This window comes from Protopterus annectens, chromosome 7.part0, assembly GCF_019279795.1.
Source record: "Protopterus annectens isolate FY-2018-M chromosome 7.part0, PAN1.0, whole genome shotgun sequence".
Lineage (NCBI taxonomy): Eukaryota > Metazoa > Chordata > Ceratodontiformes > Protopteridae > Protopterus > Protopterus annectens.
This window is the reverse complement of record NC_056739.1, coordinates 1,261,375,429-1,261,395,705: the sequence shown is the minus strand read 5'-3', so window position 1 is coordinate 1,261,395,705 and position 20,277 is coordinate 1,261,375,429.

Below are 20,277 nucleotides of genomic sequence, written 5' to 3'. Positions count from 1 at the left end.
TGTCTTGTTTGTTTTTTGGTGAGTAACCCAAATTTCTTGGAATGTGGCAACCAGTCACACGTTAATACCTTTTCTGTATGTCTCTAGGCACTACCAATAAATAATCATAACTGTAGAAACTGTTGGGCATTTTCCAGTAATATTTTTGATAAATCTATTTAAACACAAAGTATTATAGTACTTAATTACTGCTTTTCAGTTGCAGTGCAACATTTTATAAGTACATAAGTACCTGAACTATGTTTGAAACATGTCTGTTCATGGTCCACTGCGCAGTTCAAATGTCTTCTGGAATTCAAATTCCACACGGGGAAGATGAAGAATCAGTCACATAGACACAACGGGTGTTTGTGACCTGTTTCCATCTCAGTATGTGTGTGTTCTTAAAAAAGAACGCCCTTAAAAAAAATTTTTTTTTTTTTTTTTTTTTAATTAAAAGAAATTTAATCTCCTGGACATTACCAGTCATGGCCAATGTGCACCACAATTGATTTTATTTTTTCTGGACAATACGAGTCAGGATCCATTTTCTGGACAGCGTCTCTTAATTCTGGACAGTCCAGAAGAATTCTGGATGGTTGGCAACACTAATGTCTTGAGTTTGTCAACAATGCCCTAGTGATGTACTGTGTCAGATGCCTTGGCCAGGTCAAGATAGGCAGTGTGAACCATTTTGCTTTTGACATCATCCATTGCTTTGGTGACCTTCTCAAAGAAGTCCGCCGAGTTGAGTAGGCATGACCTGCCCTTGTTGAAAACCAAACTGAGATGGATCCAGTGTCTGGAGGTTTACTATATCATTACTGATCATTTCCATGATAATTCTTTCCATGGTTTTTCATATAAGACTAGTGAGACTTATGGGTCTGTAGTTTCCAGGGTCTGTAGATGGAACACTCTTTTGCAGTGGGCCTCTCAACTGTACAGATTTGTGCCTTATATTTCTGCTCCGTTTTTCATAAAATTGTGACATTTGAGTTTTAGACTTCATACCCTTCAGAAAATCCATGCTAATGCAAAACCTGTTATTCTATCAACTTTCTAAGCTTGTAAGAGCAATATTTAAAAATTGTCCCTATTTGTACCACTTTTTTCATGGGTTTTTCCAGATTTCTTACTCTAAGAAGTTGAGAGGTATGGGGATGACTGTTGCCATTTTTCATTTATGAAGCATGAGGCCTGCTTGGAGATAATATTTCTAAATATATGTGGTGGATGTAGGCTGTGTATATAAAGAATGATTTCTGTGACAGTCCTTACAGTAACGACTAGTAATAATTCTACCTATATCATCCTTCTCTAATTTAATACCGTAAGGACTGTCACAGAAATCATATTCTTTATAGGCACAACCTACATCCACCACATATATTTAGAAATATTATTAAGGGACAAGCTATGTGTATTTCCCGTCTAAATAATCTTGACAATAGATTTTTATCTGATGTTGAGGTGATGAATGAAGAATTAATAGGACCAGGATATGGAGTTAATGAAGTGGGGCAGGGTATTAATGAAGCAAAAATGCTAAGAAAGAACAGAACTTCTCCTTATTTCTCTAATGGGCATCAACCATGTGAGAGAATAGATACCATTGGTAATATAAAAGCACCTACTATTAATCTCACTTACACTAGTAATATTAAAATTGTATGTGATGTTGTTAAAAGAATTGGCACGTGTTAACATCAGATAGAGAAATTAACAATGTGATAGGGACACAACCAATGTTTTCTTTTAGAAATAAAAAAAAATCATTAAAAAGGTTATGTCATAGTAATAACAAATCTGAGATTGCTTACAATTTATATGGTATGTTTCCTTGCACTTCCTGCAATTCTGTCATCTTATAGATTATGACAACAGATCTGTACATCCAGTTACTAATCGAGTATATAATTTTAAGGTACATGCCACCTGTAAAACCAGGAATTTAGTGTACTTAGCACAATGTGTGCTATGTTGTAAATTTTATATAGGTAAAACAAATTGGACATTGCAAGAAAGAATGTTGGAACATATGAGGTATATAAAAAATAATAACAGTAACAACTCACTGGCTAGACACGTCAAAGAAAACAGTTCTCAGCATACATTTAAGTTTAAAGTGGTTGAAATATTTAATGATTATGGTAGACTGGGTGATATAAACAAAGACTGAACATAGACAGCTGTTTTGGATTCTGCATTTGCAGGCTGACAAGGGTGGGGGGTGGGGGGGGGCTAAATAATAATGTCTCCCTGAAACCTAAATTAAAGAAACAATGGGGTTAATTACATTCACTTGTATAGTATTATCAGGTGATCTATTGTTGTGATCCTATTGGTTAATAGAGTCTCTTGATTTTGTATTTAATTGATTATGTTTTACTATTGTTTTATGGTCTGAAGAAGTATTTTTATGAAAGCGCTTACCTTTTTTATTTTTATTAAACTTTTCCTACCGCCTACACAGCACTGTTTTTATTTATTCATTTTTGATACGTTCATGTTCTGTTGGTTTCTTGTTTGGTTTGTTATTTTTATGTTTTTAGAGTTAGTTCTGTACTTCGTCCAGGTGAGTACAGCTGCCACTATGCAGCTATTAAGATGCTTTTATAGGGTTTCTGTGAACAGTTCTGTATAGGCAGCAGTTTTCTCAGGGTTTATGGGAGCTTTAGGTTTTGCCAGGTTATCACTTAATAGCAAGAAGTTAGACTTAAAGGAGTTCCTGAATATTCCTGGGTTAGCTGGAGATCCATGTTTTATTTTTACTTCAAAGGAGACCATTTTGTGGTATGACCTTACCAGAGAAGACATAACACTAAGAGGCATGCATCACTCTCAGATCCAGTATGGTTGCACCCCTGGTTAGTGTATTGACAATCTGGTCTAGGGAGTTTGTGTTTACAAAATCTAAGAATCTCTGTGCCTGTACATTTGGTATCATACAGGATTCCCAGTTAATGGCTGGGTAATTAAAGTCGCCCATGAATATGTTATTCGGTTTGATGGTCTGTTTCTAATAAGTTTAAATATATGGTGTTTCCTGGGTCATAGAGAGGGACCTATAGCATGCAAGGAAGTGGTATTGGATTTTGCCTATGATAATTTGAACATGGAGTAGCTCAAGTGCATTGCCTGTTTGACCAGCCTTGAAGTATACGTGTTTTTTATGCAGATCGAGACACCTCCACCTTTAATACCTGTCTGTGTAGTAGCTGGTCGAAATGTTTTGAAGGCATTATAACCTTGCACTGTCGGTGTGCTGTCCACTGCTTTAAACCATGTCTCCGTGACTGCACAGATGTCAGCACTCTCTTGGGTAAAAGAGCTTCTAGGGAGTGGAGTTTTTTGTTTAGACTCCTAGCATTGAGCAGTAATACCTTTAGATTTTCTTGGTATTGATTTGCTATGTTGGAAGTACTTTAAGTTTGGCATTGCCTAAAAAAGACACAATGGGGGAAAACAATGTTTTAGCTAATATTCAAAAGTCTGGAGGGGGAGAGGTGCAGACCATCCCTGGCAAAGCAGCGTGTTCTGTTGTCATCTCCTTCCATGCCAACAAATATTGTGCCCCCTTAAAATGACACCAGAAACTAAGACAATTATTAAAGTCAGTCATTTTTTGTTCGTATTGTGGCATCATTCTTGAAGAAGGTAAACTGCTGCTCAGAGCTAGGCTCATACCAGCCTGAGACACATATTCTGAGAGCTTCATGATGTCTCTCTTCATATAGTCTGGGGAGGTATGTCTTCCGTCATTTACATTCACGGGGACTATGGCTGAGTCATACTGATACTTGTGGTCCAATGACATGAGTGCATGTGTAATGTGTTGGATCCTGGCCCTGATAAGTAACAGACAGTGACTTTCTCCTTATGCAGCCTGGTGAGAGGGACATCAATGTGTCTCACAATGGAGTCTCCAATGACACGAATGTTAGATTGTGTGATGGCTTGCCTTAAAGTAGAGGCTCCATGAGATGTGACTGTAAGTGTTGATGTGGGTGTTGTTTTGAAAGAGTGCATTCAGAGCTGCTGAGGGTATTTGTTATGTGTACTTCATTGAGGAGGTCTTTGGGCTTTAGGAAGGTTACATTTAAGCACTTCAGCATATGTGGGTCTATATGTCTGCTTTGAACAGTGCGTGATGGGTGTAGCGTGTGTACTATTGACAACCTTATTGACATTAGGAGTACTTTTATGAGACAGCTTTGCCTCGAGTGACATTGTATGAATGCATCTCTACATCCTTCACATACTATATCAGTTTGTTTGAGAATTAATTGGTTGTCAGTAAACATGAGACAATTTCTACATTGCCTCAGGATGCCCATATCTACAAAGCTGGTAACAGAGATAATCGGAAAGTTAATATCCATGATAACAGATCGTTTTTATTGACTGGACAGTTGGAGTGAGAATATAAAGCAATGTCAGGAGTATCCAATTTTCAACTCTAGGGACAGTGCTTGTCACTGCAAACTAGCTGTCCTGTGTGCAATTAGGTACTGGTGAAATTTCAATCGTGCTTTTACAGGAAAAATGTCACTCAAGGTGTCTGTATCTATACAGGGCACTACCAAACACTTGAGGGGAAACTATTAAGTAGACCCTGAAAATTTAAGGATGAAGTATTTATACAGATATTATGAAGTTAGAAACAAATCAAGCAGTACTTACTGAAAACAAAGAATTAGCTTGTCAAGAATGATGAAAATGAGGGAGTCGCATGAATGGCTACTGCCTGGCTGCTGCTAGTGGTGAATTCACTGCAGTTTCACTCTGCTGGAATACAATGCATCGTTGCTTCTTCTCTCACCAGAAGCAAAACATTAGCACCAATCCCAAGATGAGAAGCGGGCCACAGCCTGTTTGGTGATCAGGAATCAATGCACTCTGCTCTTTCTCTCACCAGGAGCAGAATATAAGCACAGATTTTAAGCTGTCACCTATGAAGCAGTTATTAGGCTTTCCAGTGATCATCAGTCTCCAAGAAATAATCTCCCTGTGTTCCTTCTCTCACTAGGAGAAAACAGAAACATTAATCTCAAGATGACTACTGAGAGGCAGAATGTGGGCTCTCCAATAGTTGGGGGTCTTCCAATAGATGTTGCAGATTTTAAAGATAAGATGGAAAAGGATAGTTAATATCCTAAGCATTGCAGTGTGCACTAAGCAGTTAGATATGAAAGAGGGGGTAACTTAAGCTTTATCTGTCTAAGAGGAGAGCCACTAATTTTAAAAGAAAAATATAGATTGAAAGGGGGTGGACACTTTGTATTTTGGTTCTGTGGAATACAGTGGGATGGCCAATACATTTAAATAGTTGAAGGGGAGCAATTTCACAAAATGTTAATTTTGTGTTTACTCACAAGAGCCAATAAAAAGAGAGAAGGAAGGAAATATGTGGTCATATTAGTATAAGGGGCAGGCAACTAGAGAGGTTGAGTTTAAGAATGCAACAGCATCGGGGTGGGAGGGTGGAAAAATTTTTGTGTGACTCACAAGAGACACAGCTATAGTCTCTTTCCTAGTTTTAATATGCAATTAAAAACAGAATACAAGTAAAACACAGTGTAAAGAAAACAAATCGCAACATACAAAATAGAAGAAGGCAATAAAGTAATACAAAATACAAAATACAAGAAATCAAAAGCAAACTAACCTTTCCCTCACTGTAAGTTGTAGCTGAGTCTGGGTGAACTTTGCCAGTAAATTTGATAACTTGTTCTATACAGGTCATTGTATACACTTTATTACTTTGGTTATCTATTTAGCTAACATTCATTAACTTTTTTACCATCTCTCTACTATTATACTTTCTCCATATTCTCTTCCTTTGACTCACTGTGGTCCTTCCTCCATCTATTTGTATAATAAGTATTAACTTTATTGCCCCAATATAATATGTCAGTTTAGTAGAGTTTTTCTATTTTCTTTCCTTTCAAAGCCTCTGGCCACTACATCCAGCCCTGATACTGCATAAGTTCTGCCACAAGACCCAACTCCCAAACATGTTCACAGAGAATTTTGTCTTTGCACAATGTAAGTAGATTTAACTTTAAGAACCTTGTTGTGTGTTACGTTCATCTAATCAAATACATGCCTACCTATGGTGGGAATTAATTTTTAACATTCTCCCTTCTGAAAGAGTTATTCTTGCACTTTAAGGGCTACTTACTAAGTTGGCCGCTGTCATTTCTCTTGACCGATAAATTACACTGTATATGCCAGTTACTTAGCTTTACTGACTGACAGGTTGCTGAATACAAGACATGAAATTAAACCTGTTCTACACTGTACCTCTCTGCTAATTGCTTTGTATTGGCTATAAACTGATTGTTGTCTGTTATAATTTGACTTGAGGGCTATAACATCATCTGTAATGACCATATAAAGAAGAAAGGTGGTGTTATTGCTTTAATATTTCCCAACAACTACAACATTTCCCCTTACAAAAAACAATACCAAAATTCAATTCAGAAGCGATTCTTATTACTTTCTTGGAGTTAAATAATTAGAAACAAATTTGTATTACTGATCTTTACATCCCTCCTGGAAACAGTACAGCTATACTGGAAGATATCCTACATTTTATATCCATAGCAATTCCACAAGAAATACTACTACTATGTGATGTGAATGTCAATTGTTTGGACATAAACTCTAACTCTCTTACATCTAGCATTAACTAACTTATTTGGTTTCACACAACTAATTAATAGCCCCACATATTATAGCAAGACATCAAGTTCCCTATTAGACTAGATCCTAGTATCAGACCCTAGCAAATGCACCATCTCATGTAAAATGTCTCACTGTCTTGGTGATCATCTCCCAGACTATACAACCAGAGATCTCACACATTTCTGGATAGAAGATATGCAAAAATATATAGAGAAATTAGAGGAAGGAAAAAATACTTGCACAAGAAAAACTGTCAAAAGCTTCAAATGCAAATTTGTGCTCATTAATCCAACAGATTCATGAAAACCATTATATAAACCTAGAAGCCTTGGGCCATTTGGAAAAAGATGTGACTGAGAAAGTACAAAAACATAAAGAACAGCATCTAGAGATTTTTGAATGGTATAAAAAATATGAACATGGTAAAGGAAGATATATCTGATATGGTACAATATTAATGCAAAGGATAAAACCAAACAAATCAATACAGAAGTGTGCTGATCTAACCTGACTGAGTTGAGGATTGCTGGTGTAAGGCTTATTCTGTGCTTTCCTGATTGGTATTTTGCTTATAACTTGTTTCCCTTTGCTCATAAGTAAGCCTTGCACTTGTGGGGCCTTTTGCATAGATACTCAGATCTGCTAGTCATTTGTGACTTTGCCACTGATTGCTAAAAATTTACTTTCACCTGGAGCGTTCCAGTACTGAAAAGACAAAAAAAAAAGTTTTTTTTTGCACTTCTGTTATATATTGTGACTGTGTGACTGTAGTTTAGCAGTTTCTTGAGCTATTTGCTATTATTTTTACACTTTAAAGCAAAAAAAAAAAAAAAAGCTGTACTGTCTATTGCTGCTTTAAGTAGTCAATTGCACTGGATTAAATTGTATCTGCTAGTTCTTGTGTGGTCTTATTACACTTGGGCTCCAAACTAACTATTCTGCATTAAGAAAGTATTTTTCTGCACCCTTGTGGTAGAAGTGTGCTGATCTAACCTATCTGAGTTGGGAATTGCTGGTGGAAGGTTTACTGTGCGCTTTCTTGATTGGTAGCTAGCTTAAAACTCATTTCACTTTGCTTGTATTTAAGCCTTGCATTTGTGTAGTGCTGGTCTTTGTGCAACGGCAGTTAGCAGTGCCATGTATAGACGCAAAAGGCTAGAAGCTCAGTTTTTCCCTAAATAGCTGTCAGTGAAACCCTTCCATGCTTTTCAGCTGGTCTAGGAGCAACTGAGTTGCACACTGAGCAGTTTTGCCTTATTGATCAACCTTAGCCTACACAAAGTATAGGTACCTCTTGTAGTCTCAGCACTACCAGCAAAGTCTTGTCACATTAACACATTCCCTTCCATAAAAAAACATACATTAAGAGCCTGTTATCAAGGACAGGCAGTTTCCCATCATCTTTCTGGACAGCCTGATAGACATGGGCATCCTGAGGCAATGTAGCAATTGTCTAATGTATACTGACAACCACTTACTCCCAAACCAAACAAATACTTTATGTGAGAGAGATGTAGTTACACTATGACATTTGAGACAAAACTCTCACATAAGGACAAACTGAATGCCAGACAGAATTCAGTGCACACACACTTCCCCGTCTAAATAAGGACATGACACATAAACCCACATATGCAGGGAGGTACTCTCTAGTAACTTACCAAAAGATCAGAGGCCTCCCAAACAGAAACCACTTACAAGGATAATGATGCAAAAAACAACCCCAACATATAATAACGCACACACCAGTGTCTCAACAAATATGCCCATAACACCACAAAACCTATTGTATTGGTCATAGGTAACTCCATTGTGAGACACACGGATGTTCCTCTCACCAGTATGGATAAGGATCTGGTTATGGATAGCTGCCTGTCAGGTGCCAGGATCCATCTAGACACTCAAGCACTCAAGTCACTCAACCACAAGTACCGGTATGACATCATCATAGTCTGTGTGGGGGTGAATGACTTGAGACATACCTCACTGGACTGTATGAAGTGTGACATGACTGAGCTCTCAGATTATGTGTCACAGGCAGGTTTAAGGGTAGTCTTAAGCAGCATTCTACCTTCTCCAAGGATGATGACACAATACAAACAAAACATTATTGACTTTAACAATTGGCTTAGCTTCTGGTGTCAGTCCAAGAGGATCCAAAATCTGTCAGCTGGGGAAGATATGGTCAACAGGCTACAATACTTTGCCAGAGATGGCCTGCACCTGCCTCCGCTAGGCTTTCAGATACTGTCAAAAGCATTAGCCACCTCTATTGTGCCTTTTTTTAGGCAGTGTCAAAATAACCAACCTCCTAATATTACAAAATCCTCTCTAGATGAACTCAAGGCACTGCTGCTTAATGCTAGGAGTCTAAACAAGGAACTGCACTCTCTGGAAGCACTCCTCACTTTGGAAAATGCTGATGTCTATGCAGTCACCATGACATGGTTCAAAGGTGCAGAAAGCACCACAGCTGTGCAGGGCTACTATGCCTTCCATACATTCAGATCACAAACTAAGCATGAAATAACCAAAGGAGGAGGAGGCGTATCCATCTTCATTAAGGATAAGTACACTTTGACACTGGTCAAACAGTATGACACTCTTGAGCTACTACATGTCCAATTATCCCCCTACCACATCATAGCTAGCTAAAGTTCCACCACCATGAAACAGGAAAAGCATACAACATAGCAGCAACACACCAAACAGCCAGTACTTTTCTTCTCCTTTAATGTGAAATGATCTGGTACCTCGGCAATTCGCCTTCAAGGATCACAGTTAATTGCTGCACAATGTCAGCTTTTGTAGTAAATATCCAAACAATCAATTATTCAATTTACTAATAAATATCACAAAAGGAGAAACATTTATACTTTTTAAAGTGACTTTGTGAATTATAATAAATATCACAAATAAATACATATTTACAACAATAAATTCTTCATAAATTTATGTACAAATTGAATACAAAACTCATAAATTATTTACAAAAATTATTTCCAAGAATTATTAATAATTAAACTCCATCAAATGCCCAATTCTAAATTTAAACCAAAAGGTTTTAAAGTGTTGAACTTCAGAATCATCCTAGTTTCCAGCTCTAATAGCTTCTCAGAAACATTATCACCACTATTAGTGAAGGGCTTCCCCAAAACTCCATATTTTAAACTATCAATTTTCCCCTCATGAATTTCAAAAAAATGTTTAGCTACAGGACTAAGTAAATTTAAATTTCGAATGTCCCTCAAATGTTCCAAAATCCTAACTCTGACCATTCTCTTCGTTTGTCCAATATACCAAACACTGTTACAGCTACAAGTTAGTGCGTACACAACCCCAATAGATTTGCAATTAAAGTAATGCCTGGGGGTATGGTTAATATTATTGATAGAATTAATGTTAATAACTCTATCACAAAGACTACAAGAACCACATCTGAATGTTCCTACACTAATGGCATGGGGAACTTTTTTATTACAACAATTATTATTTAGTATCTCCTTTAAATTTTTTCCTTTTTTAAATGAAAATGTAATGTGGTATGGAAAAAATTCACCTATACCTTCATCCTCACTGACCAAGTACCAAAACCTCTTGATTAAAGAGACAAATTTTTCAGAAAAAGTTGTGTACTTGGTCACAAAAAATATATCCTCCACATTTCTTTCCTTCTTTAAAGGATCAAGAACATCCGATTTAAACTTAATAGGATGTCTGTCCTTGTTCTTATTCATCACTTTATCCATACCATCTAACAACTGCTTTTTATCATACCCTCTTTCCATTAGTCTCAAATAAACCTCATTTAACTCATGACCCAACTCACACTCCATGCTAGTATGTGAATATATTCTTTTAAATTCACCAAAAGGTAGAGCTTTCAACAAGTGAGGGGGATGCATGCTGGTAGCATGCAAAAACATGTTAACTGACGTGCTCTTTCTGACAGGTCTGAACTCAACAACATTATTTCTTTTGAATAGAGTTAAATCCAAATAATTTATTTCATTTCTATTCATTTCATAAGAAAATGAAAGATTATGTTCATTGTCGTTCAGAAGTTCAAAAAAGTCACAAAATTCAGACATGTCCCCCTTACAAATGAAAATTAAATCATCAATGAAGCGCTTATATAGAACTACCTTATGCTTGAAAAATTCAGTAGGATATAGAAATCTCTTTTCAAAGGAATCCATATATAAAACAGCATACGTAGGAGCATAAGCAGCTCCCATTGCTGTTCCCTTGATTAGTAAAAAATATTCATTATTAAACATGAAGTAGTTATGGGTTAAGCAAAATTCTAATAGTGTAATCAGAAAGTTGGTCCTAGGACCTTCACCTAACATGTTGTAAATAGCCTCAAGTCCCCACCTCTTATCAATATTTGTGTACAAAGATTTGACGTCAATGGTCACCCAATAATAATCATTATTCCAACTAATCTTAGAGATAACATCAATCAATTCATGAGTATTACTGATATGAGCACTAACCTTATTTAAATGAATTTTTAACTGAGAATCCAAAAAGATGTTAACATTCTCCACAAAAGAGCCTATCCCTGAAACTATCGGCCTCCCAGGGGGCTCAACCAAATCTTTGTGGACTTTAGGTAGAGCATATAATATAGGTGTGGTAGGATCTTTAACATACATCTTTTTGACATCACTTTGTGAAAAAAATCCTAGTCGTTCTCCCCTTTCCAATAAAAATAACAATTCTTCATTATAAACTTTAAGGGGATCACCTTCAAGTTTATAATATTCTTCACCATTAGAAAGTAGTCTATAAACCATCCTACAATAGTCAGGTCTGTTCAAAATAACCCAATTACCTCCCTTATCAGCACACTTAAAGATATACTGATCTTTTAAGCCTTTAAGATTTTTTAAGGCTTGCCATTCCTTTCTATTCAGATTGAAATGTTTTTTTTCCTTACAAAATTCCCTGAATGATGCCTCCGTTTCTTTAAGAAGCACCTTCTGGAAAATTGTAATAGCTGGAACTGAAATGACTGGTGTAAAGTTACTTTTAACATTTTTAAATTTAGGCATCTCCAACTTACCATAACCAGTCAAATAATTCACATTAGAAACAGTATCAGAATCAGAACAAACTGAACAGTCATTATTTTCATCAAAATCACATTCATCATATTCATAATTATATATGGATAAATTCATTAAACTCTCATCAAGTTCAATTTCTTCAGAACATTCATCGTGATCTTCATTTAAAACATTCAAACTGACAAATTTTTTGAAATATACTCTCAACAAAAGATTACGAATAAATGCTTTGACTTCTAAATAAATATCAGCAAAAGTTGGAAAAAACGTTGGAACAAATTTGCTCCCTTTGCTCAATACATTAAACATGTCATTATCCATACACAAATCAGATAAATTAATGCATTCTAATGAAAATACATTATAAGGAGTTCTGTACAAAACTTCTGTTATCAGACCTTCACTTGTAACGGACTCGCCCCTTACGGCCATTTCTCCCATTTCTTCCCTTGTTACGATTGTCGTTTTGAAAGTTCACATTATCAGTGAAAGTGGAGTTAGAAGCCTCATTAGTAGCTTCAGAAACATCCCTATTAGAAGCCCGGTTGGATGCAACAGTCCTAGCCAACGAAACATTTTTGGCAGCAGAATTTTGTTCCGTGGAGGAAAACGAAGACGCTGAAAAGTCTCTTCGCTTAAAACTGCGTGTCCAACTCCTCCCCCTGGACCGATTACGCACAGGTTCACGCTGCCAGCTGAAAATGATACCTGTATCATAGTCCTTTAAGTCCCGGACTAGTTTTCCACGCTTTTTTTGTACAATGTCAGCCTCCAACTTGCTTATTTTCTCATTAATATCAACCATTTGAGCTCTATAGTTGACTTCAGCTAAGAGTTCATTCTGCAACACTGAAATTTCTTGTTTAAGCTTATCATGAGACCTTTTGTTACGTTTTACCAGTGTACGGAGCCAACCTAAAGTGCACTGAAGAGAAGTTTGCTTCCACTCTTCTAACAAATCGGACTCATCGTCCGAAAAAGGTGCAGCGGGCAATTTGTCAACCCGCAGCCCTCTGGGGGTAATATTAAGGCTTAAGTATTTCTCCAACAGTCTAGTGTCGAAATAAAGAGCAACTTCTTTGGCCATTAGCTTATTTAACAAAGCAAACCGGCCATCTACATCCGTATTTCCCCCCAAGTTCCAAGGATCAATATTAGTATACTTTTTTTCACGCTCCGACACCATCTCCAAAAATAATAAAGCATCTGAGCCAGAGCTCCGTTCGGAGCTCCCATTACGTGACATTGATAGAGTTAAAGGCAATGAACACAGAATAGGTAATCCAAAAGAAATACCCCAGGAAAAGTACGGCTTGGACCAAAAGTAACAAACACAGCAACAAGAAAACCAAAATAGCAGCAACACACCAAACAGCCAGTACTTTTCTTCTCCTTTAATGTGAAATGATCTGGTACCTCGGCAATTCGCCTTCAAGGATCACAGTTAATTGCTGCACAATGTCAGCTTTTGTAGTAAATATCCAAACAATCAATTATTCAATTAACTAATAAATATCACAAAAGGAGAAACATTTATACTTTTAAAGTGACCTTGTGAATTATAATAAATATCACAAATAAATACATATTTACAACAATAAATTCTTCATAAATTTATGTACAAATTGAATACAAAACTCATAAATTATTAACAAAAATTATTTCCAAGAATTATTAATAATTAAACACCATCAAATGCCCAATTCTAAATTTAAACCAAAGCATACAACATACCTGGACTTTTTGGAGTCACTTGCCATACAGCCCAACACCATACTCATGGGTGATTTTAATTATCCTACCGTTGACTGAGAAACATACACGACCACAAACATACTGGCTTAGAGGTTCTTGGACTTTGTCAATGCAAGTCAGTCACAGTCAGTCACAGGCACATAGTCAGCACACCCAAAGAGGCTCAAATGTCCTGGACATTAGTACTCACTAACATGGGAGAGCATTGTACCCCCCATGGGATGTCCTCCCTGGTAAGATTGGGCCATAAATCAATCTCTTTTGATGTAATTATAAGACCAGATACCTCATCAAGCTCAAAAATGCATAACAGTTTTTTTAAGACAAATTACCTCCTACTAAGTGAATGGTATAAGAAGTTTCAAAACCACTTCAAATGCAGATAACATGGACTCCTATGCAAAGGTGTATACCAATGCCCTATATAACCACTTAAACAGTTGTATAGAATTGGCTGTATTTGACTTGATTAAAACCAGCTCTTGTCGAAAAAACAAGCCACCCTGGTGAACCCCTAGTATAAACAGGCTATACAACAAGAAAAATAAACTAATGTCCAAGAACAAGAGGTAATTGGCTCAGCAAAGAAAGGTCTCCCTCTCTAGCTTAAATGAACAAATTGGAGATCTTATCAAGTCCTTCAAAGCTAATTATGAATCAAAAATAGCCTCCCAAGCTAAGGATAATCGCAAGACATTCTTTAACTATGTCCAAAATCTAAAATGGAATTCCCAACTATGTGCTGAACTGGTTGTGGGTGGCACAACCCATACTCAACCGGAGGTAATAACCAACCTGCTAGCTGACAGATTTGGAGCAAACTTCATCCCCTTGTCCCCTCCAGTCATCCCCAAAGTATACTCTATATATCTGTTTATCACTGCTATGACTGCCAGACTGTTATGGTACTCAAAATGCAACTATTCCTAGTCTGTCATGACTGCTAAAACTTCAAAAATACACACTGTCTGTATTTTTTAATTTGCTTTAACCATATTATGTTTTATAACCTCAATCTGTAACCTAACTGTATGTCTGAACCTGTTGCAAAGAACAATATTTTCTGTTTATTTGTTGTAAAGAAAAATATTTTCTGATTATTTGTTAATAAATGTCTATTTGGAGCTTTTCTCCCCAGGCCTCCACTGAAAATGTGCTCACTCCGGCCCAGTGGACACTCCTGGTAAACAAATGTAAAATAAAATAAATAAATAAAATTCACTAAATAATGATAGCCATTTAAGTTTCAGTCTTCCTATCTTTCAGGAAACACATGGTAACACCACATTTTATTCTAGCAACTTTCTAAGATTATACAAGCAATGTTTAAAATGTGCCCCCGGTTTTGGGCATTTGTCCCCCTCCCAATACAGTTGGCGTTTTCCTGATTTCTTGTGATGCACAGTTTTTCAGGCAAAGAGAAGCTTAGTGCTGCTTATGGAAAGTCTACTTGCATTGTTAGAAGCTACACAGGTAATATACTTGCTTTTGCTGCAGAAGGCTGTAGGTTCTTTTCCCACAATATGTAGATGGATTGCTCATACTGTACTGTGTTGTACTTTTATAGGGGGTAGATGCTGCAGTCCTGAGAATGTCCTCCTTTGGCAGAGATATCTAGTAACTATGAACCTGTTATCAGTTTGCCATCCATTCCCTATTGAAATATTACTAGCTTATCATTTTTTAATGTAACATAGGCAATTTATTCTTCAAGGGCAGCAAGCACTTTACTTGTAGATGAAACAATGAAATATAAAGTTGTTTGCTAGCAGCAACCTTTTCATTAGTCACAGATCTCTTTAATGTGGAATTATTTAGATAACTTTTACTTCTGCAGAGATTGCACATATTTACTGATACTGGTGGACTGTACAAGTTTGAGTAGACTTTTATGATGGACAAGTTCTCATTTGGGCAGTTTTGTTATTATTGGTTCATGCATTTTGTTTCATTGCTTACTGGAAAAATGTTCAAAACAATAAATTTAAAACGTGCTCTAACAAGTGTCCTATATTATACAAGGAATATAATTTAATACAGTCAGGAAGGTGTATCAAAGAATGCATGTATATTTCATGTGCAAGGGGCCTATGATTTGAAAACAGCCCAAAGGTAATCTGTATCCACCACTGGCCAGATGCATTTTCTTTGAATGTGGGTTTCAAGAGCAGAGAAGTTTTAATGCTAAGTCTAGTTTCATTGTGAGACTGTATTGTTTTGTTTAGCAGACATCTATTAGTGTTTGTGCTATAAAATGTAAAATAAAAGTTTTAAATGAAATCCAAATAATCATTGCAGAAGTAAAGCAGTATGCATATTACAGTGTTTATGGCAAATGGAGTGAAATAACCAAGCAGGGGGACTCTAGGGCCATATTTGGGTTGACTGTTCTTCAGTTTGTGTTTAAAAGTTGGTATCCGACAATTCCATTGGAGTGGGTGGGGTTACATAAGTGTGTATGTAAATTTTATGTTAATTAGCATACAGATTTGTACCTATTTTTCATGAGCCTTTGTCCAGAGTTTCCAGGTTGAGAGAGTTGAGATTTGTACCTATTTTCATGGGCCTTTGTCTAGGCACCAGAAAGCCAGCTAACTGTGACTTTTTCCTTGTTCAGTCTGTTGTGGGAGACATCTGTGTATTTCACCATAGAGTCTCCTGTGATTAAGATATTTGGAGTGGATGTGCAATGCCTTATGGGCTTTGAAGGTGAGACACTTGTGTTTGTGTCATTATATGTATTATGTGTTTTGAGTGTTATGGTTGTTTTAGTATGCATGCATTTTGGACGTCTCTGGTGTTTAGGTAGATTTTTGTGAGTACCTCCACTTATGTTGGTCTATGTGTATGCTGTGTGTAATGAGTAGGATTTGTGGTAGGCGGGGTGACAACCAGCTCTGCATTGCTATTTATTGCACGAGAGAACTGTGATTTCAGATTCATAATGTAGGTGCTTCTCTCACAGATGCTACAGGAATTATTTAGAAGTAGGGGGTTGACAATGTACATGAGGTAGTTGCTACATTGCCTCAGTAGACTCATGTCAACCATGCTGGTAGGGAGAAAAGGAGGGAAACTGACAGTTCATGGCCTGTCTATAACAGTTGAAGAGGGAATACAGAAGGGGCAGGTATTAGTAGGTTTAGGCATAAAGAGCTCTGGTTTAGGTAATATTTGTGAGGTTAGAGAGCAGGTGTTTGTAACTGGCAATCCCTCTGCACAGTAGTGTGCAATGATGCACGGTGTACAAACAGGATCAAACAAGCACAAACCTGTTCAAACAGAGGCTTAATAAAGTAGAAAATCAGGAAATAACCAAAGTTCAAATTATCCAATCAAAACACCCTAAACAGAGCCCTGCAACATAAACTCTAGCTAGATCAGTCCAAACTGTACCTTCCTCCAATGAGGGCACAGGGTGGCTTCTCCAGACATATGATTAATGGTTTTACAAGCTCCAAAGGTCACAAGCAGTACCAGATTCAGCAAAAACTTGAACTTAGTCTATGCTTGTGTTTTTCAAGTGCAGCAAACAAGTAAAATGAACAGAATAAGCAGATGAACAGTAATTACAGTTGTAAGAGGAATTCAATTATCAGACAATCTAAAAAAGTGCAGTAAAATACACTTGCACAGGTTAAACAAATAGATATGTAGTAAATATTGTTTTAGTTAATCGGAAAGTGCAGAAAACAGTTGAAAATAAACACTTATCTTTTGAAGTCTTCCCGCAGGTATTTGGAAAACAGTAGAGCAAGGGCAGAAAGCCTAACTCACTGCAGCTTTGAGCAAACAATCACAAGCCAGTTAAACAGAGGCTTATTAAAGCAGAAAAACAGGAAACAACCAGAGTTAAAATTATCCAATCGAAATGTCCTAAAGAGAGCCCTGTAACAGTAGCTCTAGCTAGATCAGTCCAAACTGTACCTTCCTCCCACGAGGGAACAGGGTGGCCTCTCCAGATAAAAGAGTAGTTTACAAGCTCCAAAGGTCACAAACAGAATTAGATTCAGCAAAAACCTGAACCTAGTCTATGCTAGTGTTTTTCAAGTGCATGCAGCAAACAAGTAAAATTAACAAAACAAGCAGATAAACAGCAATTACAGCTGTAAGAGGAATTCAATTAGCAGACAATCTAAAAAATGCAGTAAAATGCAGTTGCACAGTTTAAACAAATGTATACGCAGTAAATATTGTTTTAGTTAAACAGAAAGTGCAGAAAGTTGAAAATAAGCACTTACCTTTTGTAGTCTCTCAGAGGGTATTTTGAAAATGGTGGAGCAAGAGTAGAAGGCCTAACTCACTGCCGCTTTGAGCAAACAAGCACAAACTGGTTCAAACAGAGGCTTATTAAAGCAGAAAAAAACAGAAAACAGCCAAGGTTCATATTATCCAATCAAACATAGCCATACAACATTAACTCTAGCTAGATCTATCCAAACTGTACCTTCCTCCCACAAGGGCACTGGGTGGCCTCTCCAGACAAAAGATTAATGGTTTTACAAGCTCCAAAGGTCACAAACAGTAATAGTTTCAACAAAAACCTGAACCTAGACTATGCTAGTGTTTTTTCAAGTGCAACAAACAAGTAAAATGAACAAAACAAGCAGATGAACAGTATTTACAGTTGTGACATGAATTCAATTAGCAGAAAATCTAAAAAAATGCAGTAAAATACAGTTACATGGTTTAAACAAACAGATATGCAGTAAATATTATTTTAGTTAATCAGAAAGTGCATAAAACAGTTGAAAATAAGCACTTATATGTTGTAGTCTCTCAGCAGGTATTTGAAAAATGGTAGAGCAAGTGCAGAAGGCCTAACTCACTGCAGCTTTGAGCAAACAAGGAGTTTGTTTCTGAGATTTACCTTGTACTTGTTCCTACAGGGTACAGCTACATCTATGCAAATGTTTACATGCTGGTATAATGTTGTGGTGTACATACTCTTCTTCATACTCAGTGAAGTTATATTAGTCTGGTGGGGATTTAAAGATTGCCAATGTATCACGTAGGAGCAGTTTAGTTTGTCTTAGAGAAATTTCTACAGGTAACTTTGTTGGAAGGGATCTCTGGTTTTAATTTTATTTTGAGGGAGGCAGGTTTATTGTCAGGCCTAACAAGAGACAAATATACACAATAGATGGTGCAAAGATACCCCTATATTAGTAACAACAATATTTAAGATGTTGTTTCCCCCTAGTGGATACTCTAAATAATTGTAACAGTGCATTTGTATTGACAAAGTACAGGAATCTTTATGCTTGTACACTACAGTTGTAGGTTTCCCAGCTATTGTTGGATAGTTTAGATCACCCAGGAAAATGGATATTGGGTTTAATACTGAGTGGTTCCAGTTCCTGTAGGTAGGTGCTGTGGCTTTCTTGGGTCACAGAGGGAGTTCTATAATAGCTAATATATATGGTATAGGATCTCTCTGGTGGTTATTTGGAGTATATTATGTGAGTTTGGGGACTTGACTTGATCCACAACCATTGGCCTCATGACCTGCTGTATGGGCCCCATATGTTTTCTTGAAATATTGGCACATGTATATAATCAGGCACTGCCAGGGATGCATAGTACCTAAGCATTTACTGACTGCATTCACATTAGCAGTGACTTGAATTCACAAGCACCCTATATGTGAATGCATTCCACCTTATCCATAAAGGGCTCACTCATGTCACCTTGTATCTTGCATTAACATGCCAATTGCATCATCATCATCAAAATTATCACTTCTTCTGCATCTGACCAGTTTATCCCAGGCTGGTGTACTGCACTGTGATGGGATGTTGCTGTGTGAAGAATCAGAAATGCTTACAGCATCATTCCTCTTGAGCAACTGGCATGTAAGTATTTCTCCAAAAGTGTATGACACTGCCTGATTTAATGTACAGCAGTGGCAGTCACCTGTCAAGAAAAACTGTTATAATGGCTGTTTATGATTTTGAAAATTGTATTGTAATTTATCTAGAGCAGCACCAAATGTGAAATGCAGATAAAAGCTTATTGCATGCAGACCCAATCAACCATTGGTGCTGTACTTGCATTTCTGAAAGCAGCTAGCAACACTGCATGCCAGTAAAAAGTGAAACAAAAAATAATAAAGAAACTGCATGCCAATAAAAATGACACAAAATATAATAATAAAGAATGGCAGAAAGTTGATCCATAATGACTGGGAAGGAGTATGCTGTCATTTGGAAGAAATGGAGTATTCCATATCAATTGTCTGTTGCAGAAGGACAGACAAACTTACAGCCATATGTAGTATGTTGAGAAAGATCCCCTGGTTTTCCATCTCTGCACAAATTGTATGAGGTTTCCAAATCTGTATAATCCACTCCAATGCTCTCCAACTTCTCACTCTTACAATATACCACCAACTACATCATCTTTTACTATCTCCCCAGATCTCTTCACTACCTGTACCACAAGCCTATACAAACCACCCTTCTTACAGGTTATTAAACCTTCCCCTAAAGCTAAGTCAAAGCTACTCAAACTCTATCATTTACTACCCTCACACCTCTCTCTAAACAACTACTGTGCTCTGGTGATGTCCATCCCAACCAAGGCCCCTCATCATCCCACCCTCTCACCCTCCCCAACACCTCCTCCACAATTAGCTCACCATTGCCCCCATCTCACACCTCTAATAATCATCAGTCGCAGCCACAACAATCATTCCCTGCCAAAGACTTAACCATTTACTCTCTGAATATTCAAAGCCTAACAAATAAGGCTACTGAGTTGCACTTATTGATTG